We start from the raw sequence: 9,892 nt of genomic DNA, 5'->3' as shown, positions 1-9,892 counted from the left end.
GTACTCCCTCCCCCCCCCCGGCCCCCGATCCCCGGCCCCCGCTCGCACGGGAGTGGTGTGGATACGTTGGTAGTTGGTAACCATGCTCGCATGGTTACAAGCGCTGTCACGGAGGTGAGTACTGTACTCCCCCCCCCGGCCCCCGCTCGCACGGGAGTGGTGTGGATACGTTGGTAACCATGCTCGCATGGTTACAAGCGCATCAAGGTCCTGCTGCCTGCTGCGGCGGAAGATCCACACGCACACACACAAACATACACACACATCAGATCACACTCACTCTCACACACACCTCACACACACCTCACATCGCATCCACATGCTCACAACATCCTGGGATATCGCTTGCTTCTCGGCCTCGATACTGTGCTGTTGTGACCTTCCAGGACCTGACGGAAGATCACATGGCCAGAGGCATGTGATATCTCCTGATGTTGTGAGTATGAGCGCCTAAGTGCGATATCGTCAGTGTCTGTGTGTGTGAGTGGATGCGATCGGGTGTGTGTGAGTGGATGCGATCGGGTGTGTGTGAGTGGATGCGATCGGGTGTGTGTGAGTGGATGCGATCGGGTGTGTGTGAGTGAATGCGATCGGGTGTGTGTGAGTGGATGCGATCGGGTGTGTGCGAGTGGATGCGATCGGGTGTGTGCGAGTGGATGCGATCGGGTGTGTGCGAGTGGATGCGATCGGGTGTGTGTGAGTGGATGCGATCGGGTGTGTGAGTGTCAGCAGAGGAGCACGGCGTGCTGGAGGAGGCTGGGAGCAGAGAGGCTGATCATGGGGAAGGCTGGGAGGAGAGAGGCTGATGCTGGGGGAGGCTGATGCTGGGGGAGGCTGGGACGAGGGAGGCTGATGCTGGTGGAGGCTGATGCTTGGGGAGGCTGGAAGGAGAGAGGCTAATGCTGGTGGAGGCTGATGCTTGGGGAGGCTGATGCTGGGGGAGACTGGGAGGGGAAGGCTGATGCTGAGGGAGGCTGGGAGGAAGGAGGCTGGGAGGAGAGAGGCTGATCCTGGGGAAGGCTGGGAACGGGAGGCTGATGCTGAGGGAGGCTGGAAGGAGAGAGGCTGATGCTGGGGGAGGCTGGAAGGAGAGAGGCTGATGCTGGTGGAGGCTGATGCTTGGGGAGGCTGATGCTGGGGGAGACTGGGAGCGGAAGGCTGATGCTGAGGGAGGCTGGGAGGGGGAGGCTGGGAGGAAGGAGGCTGGGAGGAGAGAGGCTGATCCTGGGGAAGGCTGGGAAGAGGAGGCTGATGCTGAGGGAGGCTGGAAGGAGAGAGGCTGATGCTGGGGGAGGCTGGAAGGAGAGAGGCTGATGCTGGGGGAGGCTGGAAGGAGAGAGGCTGAGGCTGGGAGGAGAGAGGCTGATGCTGGGGAAGGCTGATGCTCAGGGAGGCTGGGAGGGGAAAGCTGATGCTGGGGAAGGCTGGGAGGAGAGAGGCTGATCCTGGGGAAGGCTGGGAGAGGGAGGCTGATGCTGGAGGAGGCTGGAAGGAGAGAGGCTGATGCTGGCGGAGGCTGATGCTGGGAGAGGCTGGAAGGAGAGAGGCTGATGCTGGTGGAGGCTGATGCTTGGGGAGGCTGGGAGAGGGAGGCTGATGCTGAGGGAGGCTGGGAGGAGGGAGGCTGGGAGAGGTAGGCTGAGAGAAGAGAGGCTGATGCACACACACACACACGCGCGCGCACTGCACAACACACCACACACACACACACACACTGGGAACCACAAACAACTGCCCTACACAGACACCCACACACACAGACAACGCTGGACACACACACAACACCCAACACACAAACACCGCGGCACACACAAATATACGCACATACCGCACAACACACACATTGCACAAAACATACCTCCCCCCAAAACACACCACACACACACAAACCGCGCAACATACACACAACGCTACACACACACAGCGCTCCACAAACAACGCAACACATGCAACACACATACAACACCGCTCTCACCCCCCGTCACACCCAGACAACACCCAGAACATGTACAGCGCCTACACAAACACTTGGTAACTACACACAACATCTCTATATATATATATATATATATATATATATATATATATATATATATATATATATATAACAAAAATCATACATGAACTACACAATACGTAAATTCTAGAATACCCGATGCGTAGAATCGGGCCACCTTCTAGTGTAATTATATTTAAAAGCATTTACTACAAACTGAATTAAAATACATATCGTACTAAGGCCCTGATTCATCATTGCTGCTTCTCCTGTTTTATGGAGAGATATGCTGTTTATCAGTAGCTTTAGTATATGCGCCTTAAGGGGGCTTTACACGCTACGAGATCGCTACACCGATCTCGTTGGGGGTCACGGATTTTGTGACGCACATCCGGCCGCTGTAGCGATCTCGTTGTGTGTGACTCCTAGGAGCGATTTTGGATCGTTGCAAAAACGTCCAAAATCGCTCCTCGTTGACATGGGGGTCCACTCCCAATTATCGCTTCTGTCGCTTGGGCGAAGTTGTTCCTCGTCCCTGCGGCTGCACACATCGCTACGTGTGACGCCGCAGGAACGAGGAACCTCTCCTTATCTGCCACACGCCAGCAATGAGGAAGGAAGAAGGTGGGCGGGATGTTCGTCACTCTCATCTCCGCCCCTCCGCTTTGATTGGCCGGCCGCTTAGTGACGTCGCGATGACGTCGCTGTGATGCCGAACGTCCCTCCCCCTTGAGTGAGGGATTGTTCGGCAGTCACAGCGACGACTCCGACCAGGTAAGTGCGTGTGACGCTGCCGTAGCGATGTTCGCTGCGACAGCGATCACCAAATATCGGCATAACAATAGGGGCGGGTGCTATCACGCTCGCCATCGCTAGCTTCGGCTAGCGATGTCGCAGCGTGTAAAGCCAAACTTATTCTCTAAGATTTAAGTTGTCTTTTTTACAGCTTTGGTTATCTAGATGTTTTAGACAAATTCATGAAGTGTAATGTTTATATAAATATATATAATTTTTTTTTTTCTGTGGGGTGGAAAACCATCTTACTCTAGCTCCTACCAAGAGACAGGTTTGTTGCATAATTCGTTTTTTGTTGTTTTTTTTTTAAACAAATGTGTGATCTTTTTAACCCCTACCCAACCAGGCTATTTCCTGTGTTTGTGATTTCATTTTCTTCTCCTCTTCTTTCTTCAAAGACCCATAACTTATTCATTAGAATTTTCAGTCAATGTAGCCATATGAGGGTTGTTTTTTCCAGGACGAGTTGTAATTTTAAATAACACTACCCATTTTGTCATGTGATGTACGGGCGTTCATTATATAGTATAACGACCTGACAATATGATTCTCCAGATCAGTAGAAATACAGTGATACAAAACATACATAATTTTTAAAATTTTACTGGTGTAAAAAGAAAAATTTGGGATAAAAAAATTTGCTTGTCGCCCTTTTGAATTTATAGTCAATGGAGTTGTGGTAGGGCTTGTTTTATGCGCCCTGAGTCAACATTTTTATTGATACCATTTTAGGGTACATACAATGTTTTGATTGCCTTTTATTGCATTTTTTTGCCATGTTTTTGGGACTGAAAAACTGCAATTCTGGCTTTTTTTTGTACTTACAGCATTTACCTATCAGATTTTGATAAATCGGACATAGACACACCACACATTCACTGACGAGCAAAGGGTAACAAAGTTTTGAACTTTTGATTTTTAGGCTCCATATCTCACCATTCACTTCAGCTTCGAACCTGAGACTACCTTTATTTTATAGACAATCGCTTAGGCCATCTCATACATAAATTTGACTTGCAATTGACAACAATCTGAATAACTAATCATATGCTAATTAGTTGCAAGTTACTCTTGCTCCTGGTGGCAAATAAATCTTTCTTCCAGTATACTACAAATTGCAACCTGTTCTCATATTTCCTAATAGCTCAGCACAGGGCCGGCGTCAGCACCCGGCAAACCCAGGCAAATGCCAGGGCCCTGGAGAGCCGGGGGGGCCCACTCGGCCTCGTCAGTTCTCCTGTCCCTTGGCCGTGGCCCACTCGCCTTTACAGTTCTGCTGCCCCCGGCCGAGTTCCGGGGACCGCAGTCCTCGGCAGCAATCTGCGGCGCCGTCACTTTAAGGCGCGCAGACATCCTGGTTTGAACTTCATCTGTGGGCGGAGCTACCGCCTTCTCAGTCCCACAGATGGAGGCGAGCTTCTGTCCGGCGCTGTGTGGGCCCCCTCTCCACCGTGACCTAATCGGGTAAGTGCCCTCCCCGCCTCCCCATTATGGGCCCCCGTGAGCTGCTTCTACCCCCCCAGATGTATGCCCTGCCAATCCCCCCCCCGCCAATGCCGCGGGTGCTGTCCCCGCCGAGCCGCGGGTGCTGTCCCCGCCGATGCCGCGGGTGCTGTCCCCGCCGATGCCGCGGGTGCGGGCCCCGCCGAGCCGCGGGTGCTGTCCCCGCCGAGCCGCGGGTGCGGGCCCCACAGAGCAGCAGAGTTGTGTGTGTTTGTCTGTATGTAGCAGAGTTGTGTGTGTTTGTATGTAGCAGAGTTGTGTGTGTTTGTATGTAGCAGAGTTGTGTGTGTTTGTATGTAGCAGAGTTGTGTGTGTGTGTTTGTATGTAGCAGAGTTGTGTGTGTCTGTATGCAGCAGACTTGTGTGTGTGTGTGTTTGTATGTAGCAGAGTTGTGTGTGTCTGTCTGTATGCAGCAGACTTGTGTGTGTGTGTGCTTGTCTGTATGTAGCAGAGTTGTGTGTGTGTGTCTGTCTGTATGCAGCAGACTTGTGTGTGTGTGCTTGTCTGTATGTAGCAGAGTTGTGTGTGTCTATGTAGCAGAGTTGTGTGTGTTTGTCTGTCTGTATGTAGCAGAGTTGTGTGTGTTTGTCTGTATGTAGCAGTTGTGTGTGTTTGTATGTAGCAGAGTTGTGTGTGTTTGTCTGCCTGTATGTAGCTGAGTTGTGTGTGTTTGTCTGCCTGTAGCAGAGTTGTGTGTTTGTCTGACTGTAGCAGAGTTGTGTTTGTCTGCCTGTATGTAGCAGAGTTGTGTGTGTTTGTCTGCCTGTATGTAGCAGAGTTGTGTGTGTTTGTCTGTCTGTATGTAGCAGAGTTGTGTGTTTGTCTGTATGTAGCAGAGTTGTGTGTGTTTGTATGTAGCAGAGTTGTGTGTGTTTGTCTGTATGTAGCAGAGTTGTGTTCGTATCGGTGTCTGTGTGTGGATAGGGCCCACTGGGACTCTTCCGCCCGGGGCCCACAAAAACCTGGAGCCGGCCCTGGCTCAGCATGTTATTAGGTTGATTACCAAGCAAAAGATCACTGCTTCAAATTGAGGAGCAGCCATGAGGAAGATTTCCCAAGAAAAGAGAAACTGCATCACCCAGCTCATCAATAGCAGTCTCTCGGACAAGAAAATTCCCAAACTGCCTCATGTGAGTGCCAGGACAGATGGCAGATTACGGCATGAAGTCCGTCCATCCATTCAAAAGCCAAGATGTGGATGTCCAGGCAAAATATCTGAGTGAGTCAACAAGTTGTTTCATCACAAGGTCTATCAGTTCTGGTGTGACAAACACGGCAGTAGAGGTGGCTTGTATACTTCGTAATAGTGAGATCAGAAACGTCCATGCAAGCACCGTGTGATGCACATTATACAAGTCTGGAATGGTGGCCCAAAAAAAAAGGTGAAGAAGCCTAGACTTCAATATGGTCAAAAGAAGCATCAACTCAAGTTTGCAAAAAGTGGTCAGTAGAAGATTGGAAATGGGTGATTTTGGAGCTATGAGACGAAAGTCAATAGACTAAAGGCCACTTCACACACAGAGATAAATCTTTGGCAGATCTGTGGTTGCAGAGAAATCATGGACATATTGTTCCATTTGTACACAGCCACAAACCTGGCACTGATTGTCCACAATTTCACTGCAACCACAGATTTATCTCTGTGTGTGACAGGGCCTTAAGTTCTGATGGGTGCAGATTGGTTGGAATATATAATGGAAAAATGGGCTAACTGAAAAATTAAAGGCAATATCAAGTTCGGTGGAAGAAGTCTGATGATATGGGGTTGTTTCACAACAAAACGCGTTGGATACTTGACCATGATCAATGGTGGTCTCATTGTTGAGCTCTAGGGGAGTATGCTAAAAGATGAGTTGCTTTGTACACTCGAGTACTATGGGTATGGAGAGGACAACATAGTGTTCCAGCAGGAGATCAACATGAAGCATGCTTCGAGATTGGTAAAAAAAAAAAAAATGGTTCAATGTCAGTGAAGTAGAGGTGCTGGATTAGTCCCCAGACCTCAACCTAAATGAACACTTGTGGTTAGAGCTGAAGAAAAAGATGTATATATGCCCAAGTGAGTCGATCAGTATCCACCAACATTAGGAACCTCTAGAAGAGACCTGGGATCAGACTTCGGTGGAGACATGCTTGAATCTGATAGAGAGCATGCCCAGAAGGATTCAGGCAGTGCCAAAAGCCAAAGGCGAATTTACAAAATGCTAACAAAATAATAAACATTAACAGGAAAACAGTAACAATGCATTGACAAGACAATAATCTGCATAAATTATCATAAGCTAAATAGTTGAAGTCAAATTTCTGTATGAGATAGCCAAGATGATTGTCTATAAAATGAAGGTAGTCTCACGTCCGAAGCTGTAGAGGATGGTGAGATATGGAGCCTGAAAATCAACAGTTCAATACCCTTTTGAACAACAGTGTATATGTGTAAGGAAAAAAAAAAATATTTCTTTATTGTACAAAGTGGAGAAGGGTGTGGTTCAAACTTTTATGCAATTTTTTTTTTAATTATTTTTTTTAAAACTTTATTTTTTTTTCTTTTTACTTTACACTGCATTTTGTAGTCTCTTTTGGAAACTTGAACTTACAGTTAGCTGTATTTCTCTAAAATAATCCTCATGTCATAGACCCCCATGGCTTTCATAGAAGTACCAATATGACATTCACAGAGGTATTCAGCAGACCACTGGCTGTCATGACAACCCATTGTCACGGCTCGATCGCGTCACAATGCTGCTGATGGGTAATTAGAACAGTGCATCTCCTTTAACAAGTTAACAACTGCGGACATCGCTTCACTCACGAATGTTAAAAGCAGCTGATGACTGAATAATACAGCCATCATCTGTCGGCAAAGATATGGGCTCGGTTTGTAAGACAGGGAGCTGACATATGACGTAAGAGTACCTCAATATGCCGGTAAAGTTTAAGGGATTTGCAACTTGTCGACCTAAGAAGTCGCAAAACTGACTGAATATAAAAACAGTATTTTTTGTGTGTGCCAAATTCATGAACTGTATAATGAAATTCATGAATTTTTAAGAATTTGGCCCAAAAAAACTTCAGCAAATATTGCAATACAAAAAAAGATAAGTGACGTCAAGAAAAAACAGATGATGAATTGGGGCCTAATTGTTAAACACATCAAATACACCTACTGTTCCCGAAATTTGACATACCGGTACATCGTATTTTGAGGTGACTTCCTGCAAATGGACATTCAGGATTCGGGTATGTCATGACAATTTTAAAGGCACGTAGCTCCGGCTGTCACAACCAGGGATGGTCCCCGCGCCGCCCCTGTCTGTTTAGCCCCCTAAATGCCACAATCAATGGCAATGGCAGTATGCAGAAGACTGGGAAAGGGAGTGCACTCCCTCTTCTACCTGATCGGGACTTCTGTCATTGAATCACGAGGGTCAATAGCAGTCATTGCAGCTATGATAGCCTGTTAGACCATGCCATCAGCATCGTCAAAAAGGCTTCTGTCAGTAACTCTGACCGGTGTAATGTATTGCAATGCTTGTGCATTGCAGTACATTATAACAGTGACCAAAGTAATTTTAAGTTAAAGTCCCATATAGGAACTAGGTAAAAAACTGAAAAAAAGTTTAAAAATTGTAAAAATATTTAAAAGTAATCACAAAATAAAGAAAACATATACCAATACATTAATTTATGTAGAATAAAAATAAAAAACTACACATTTGATATCATCACATCCAGGACAACCTGATCTATAAACCTATCACCCTATTTAACCTCTTCAGTGAAAAATTAAAAAAAGAAATAAATAAAAACATTTCAAAAATATACTTTTGCATGATACTGCTGAAAAAAAGTGGAATAAAACGAGATCAAAAAGTTGCATGTAAATAAAAATTGTATGGCTGAAAATGTCATCTTGACCAGCAAAAAAAATAAGTCGCCATACAGCTCTTTCAGCAGGAAGTAAAAAAGCTATAGCTCTCAGAATACAGCCATGCAAAAAGAAATTCTCTTTCTATAAAATTGTTTTTAATGTGTATACGTGGCAAAACATAAAAAATGATATTAATGTGCTATTGCTGTAATCTAACTGACCCAAAGAATATATCTGTGTTGTCATTTTTACAACATGGTGAATGGTGTAAAAGAAAAAAAAAAAAATCCCTAATTGCTGTTTTTTGTTCATTCTGCCTCCCAAAAATCGGAATAGAAAGCGATCAAAAAAATGATATGGGCACAAAAATGATTCCTATAAAATTGTTAACTTATCCCACAAAAAAATAGCCCTCACATGACTCTGTCAGCAGAAATATATCAAAAGAACTCTCAAAATACAGTGAAGCAAAAAAAGGTATGTTTTTGTGTCTAATAGAAGCCAGAGAAAAAAAAACTATGTAAAAAAGAAAAGCCGCCTAATCACTTATACTGCTCCTCCTAGAGATCGCAGTAAAGTGGGGTTCACATTTATCCTGCACTCTACGCTTAGTCTTACACCAAGGTTTCCGTGTAAATCTCTAAAATGCGCGAATCAGACCTGTCAACTGTGGTCTCTAAAAAAATTAGTTCTGTAAATTTTGTTGAAAAAATGAGAAATTGCTGATAAACTTTTAACCCTTCTAACTTCCTAACAACAAAATTATGCTTCAAAAATTGTGCTGATGTAAACGAAATCTGTGGCAAATGTTATTTATTATCTATTTTGTGTGGTATAACTATCTGGTTTAGGGGCAGAAAAATTAAAAGTTTGAAAATTGCGAAATTCTCAAATTTCTTTGCAAAATTTTCAACCAACATTTACCACTGACATGAAATACAACTTGTCACACACACACACAAAAACAGTCTCAGAATCACTGGAATATAATGAAAAACAAAAACCAGGATAATTGTGGTATACGCCGCGCTGCTGTACAAAGAAACACTCCAAAACATAAAAGCAATGTGGATGGTTTATAAATAATAAGATTAATCCTTCCACATTGATTTTAAAATCAATTTTTTTCTGCTGCAGAACTGCAAGTTCTTTGAGCTTTGGTTAACCCTGCCCACACCACTGATTGACAGCTTCCTATGTTCAATGTGCATAAGCAGAAAGCTGTGAATCAGTGGTTGGAGGCGGGATTATACAGAGCTCATGAATATGGAGGACTACCTGGGAGTAAGTTTACTAGTCTTCTAGTGATCATCTTCTACTGATAAAACACTGATTTTATTGAAACTGCAATAAGTAGCCTAGTAAATGATGAATTGCCGAAATCAGGGTGTCTTTTTTTAACATGCTGCTCTGAGATTAGGTGGCAAAAACCTGGTCACCGATTTCATTTAAGTACAAGTGTATAGAGTTGTTTTTTTTTATCAATGCATGTATAATAACACTATTAAGAGACGAGAACATTATATAATTATGATATTATATGACGGTATTTTCTCCTGAAGTGTTTTCTTTACCCTCTGTGAGACAAAAACATATTGTATTTCCTTCTGCCTCTTATTTGACCCTGTAAGCTGCTCGTGAAATGGTTTTTCCAATGTTTTCTGAATGAATTGCAGAATAACATCTCTCGCTTCTAGTTAGTCTAGGCATCCTTCCATGTTGATCCTTT

This window comes from Anomaloglossus baeobatrachus, chromosome 1 (genome assembly GCF_048569485.1).
Source record: "Anomaloglossus baeobatrachus isolate aAnoBae1 chromosome 1, aAnoBae1.hap1, whole genome shotgun sequence".
Taxonomy (NCBI): Eukaryota; Metazoa; Chordata; class Amphibia; order Anura; family Aromobatidae; genus Anomaloglossus; species Anomaloglossus baeobatrachus.
Note: the sequence above shows the minus strand (reverse complement) of the source record.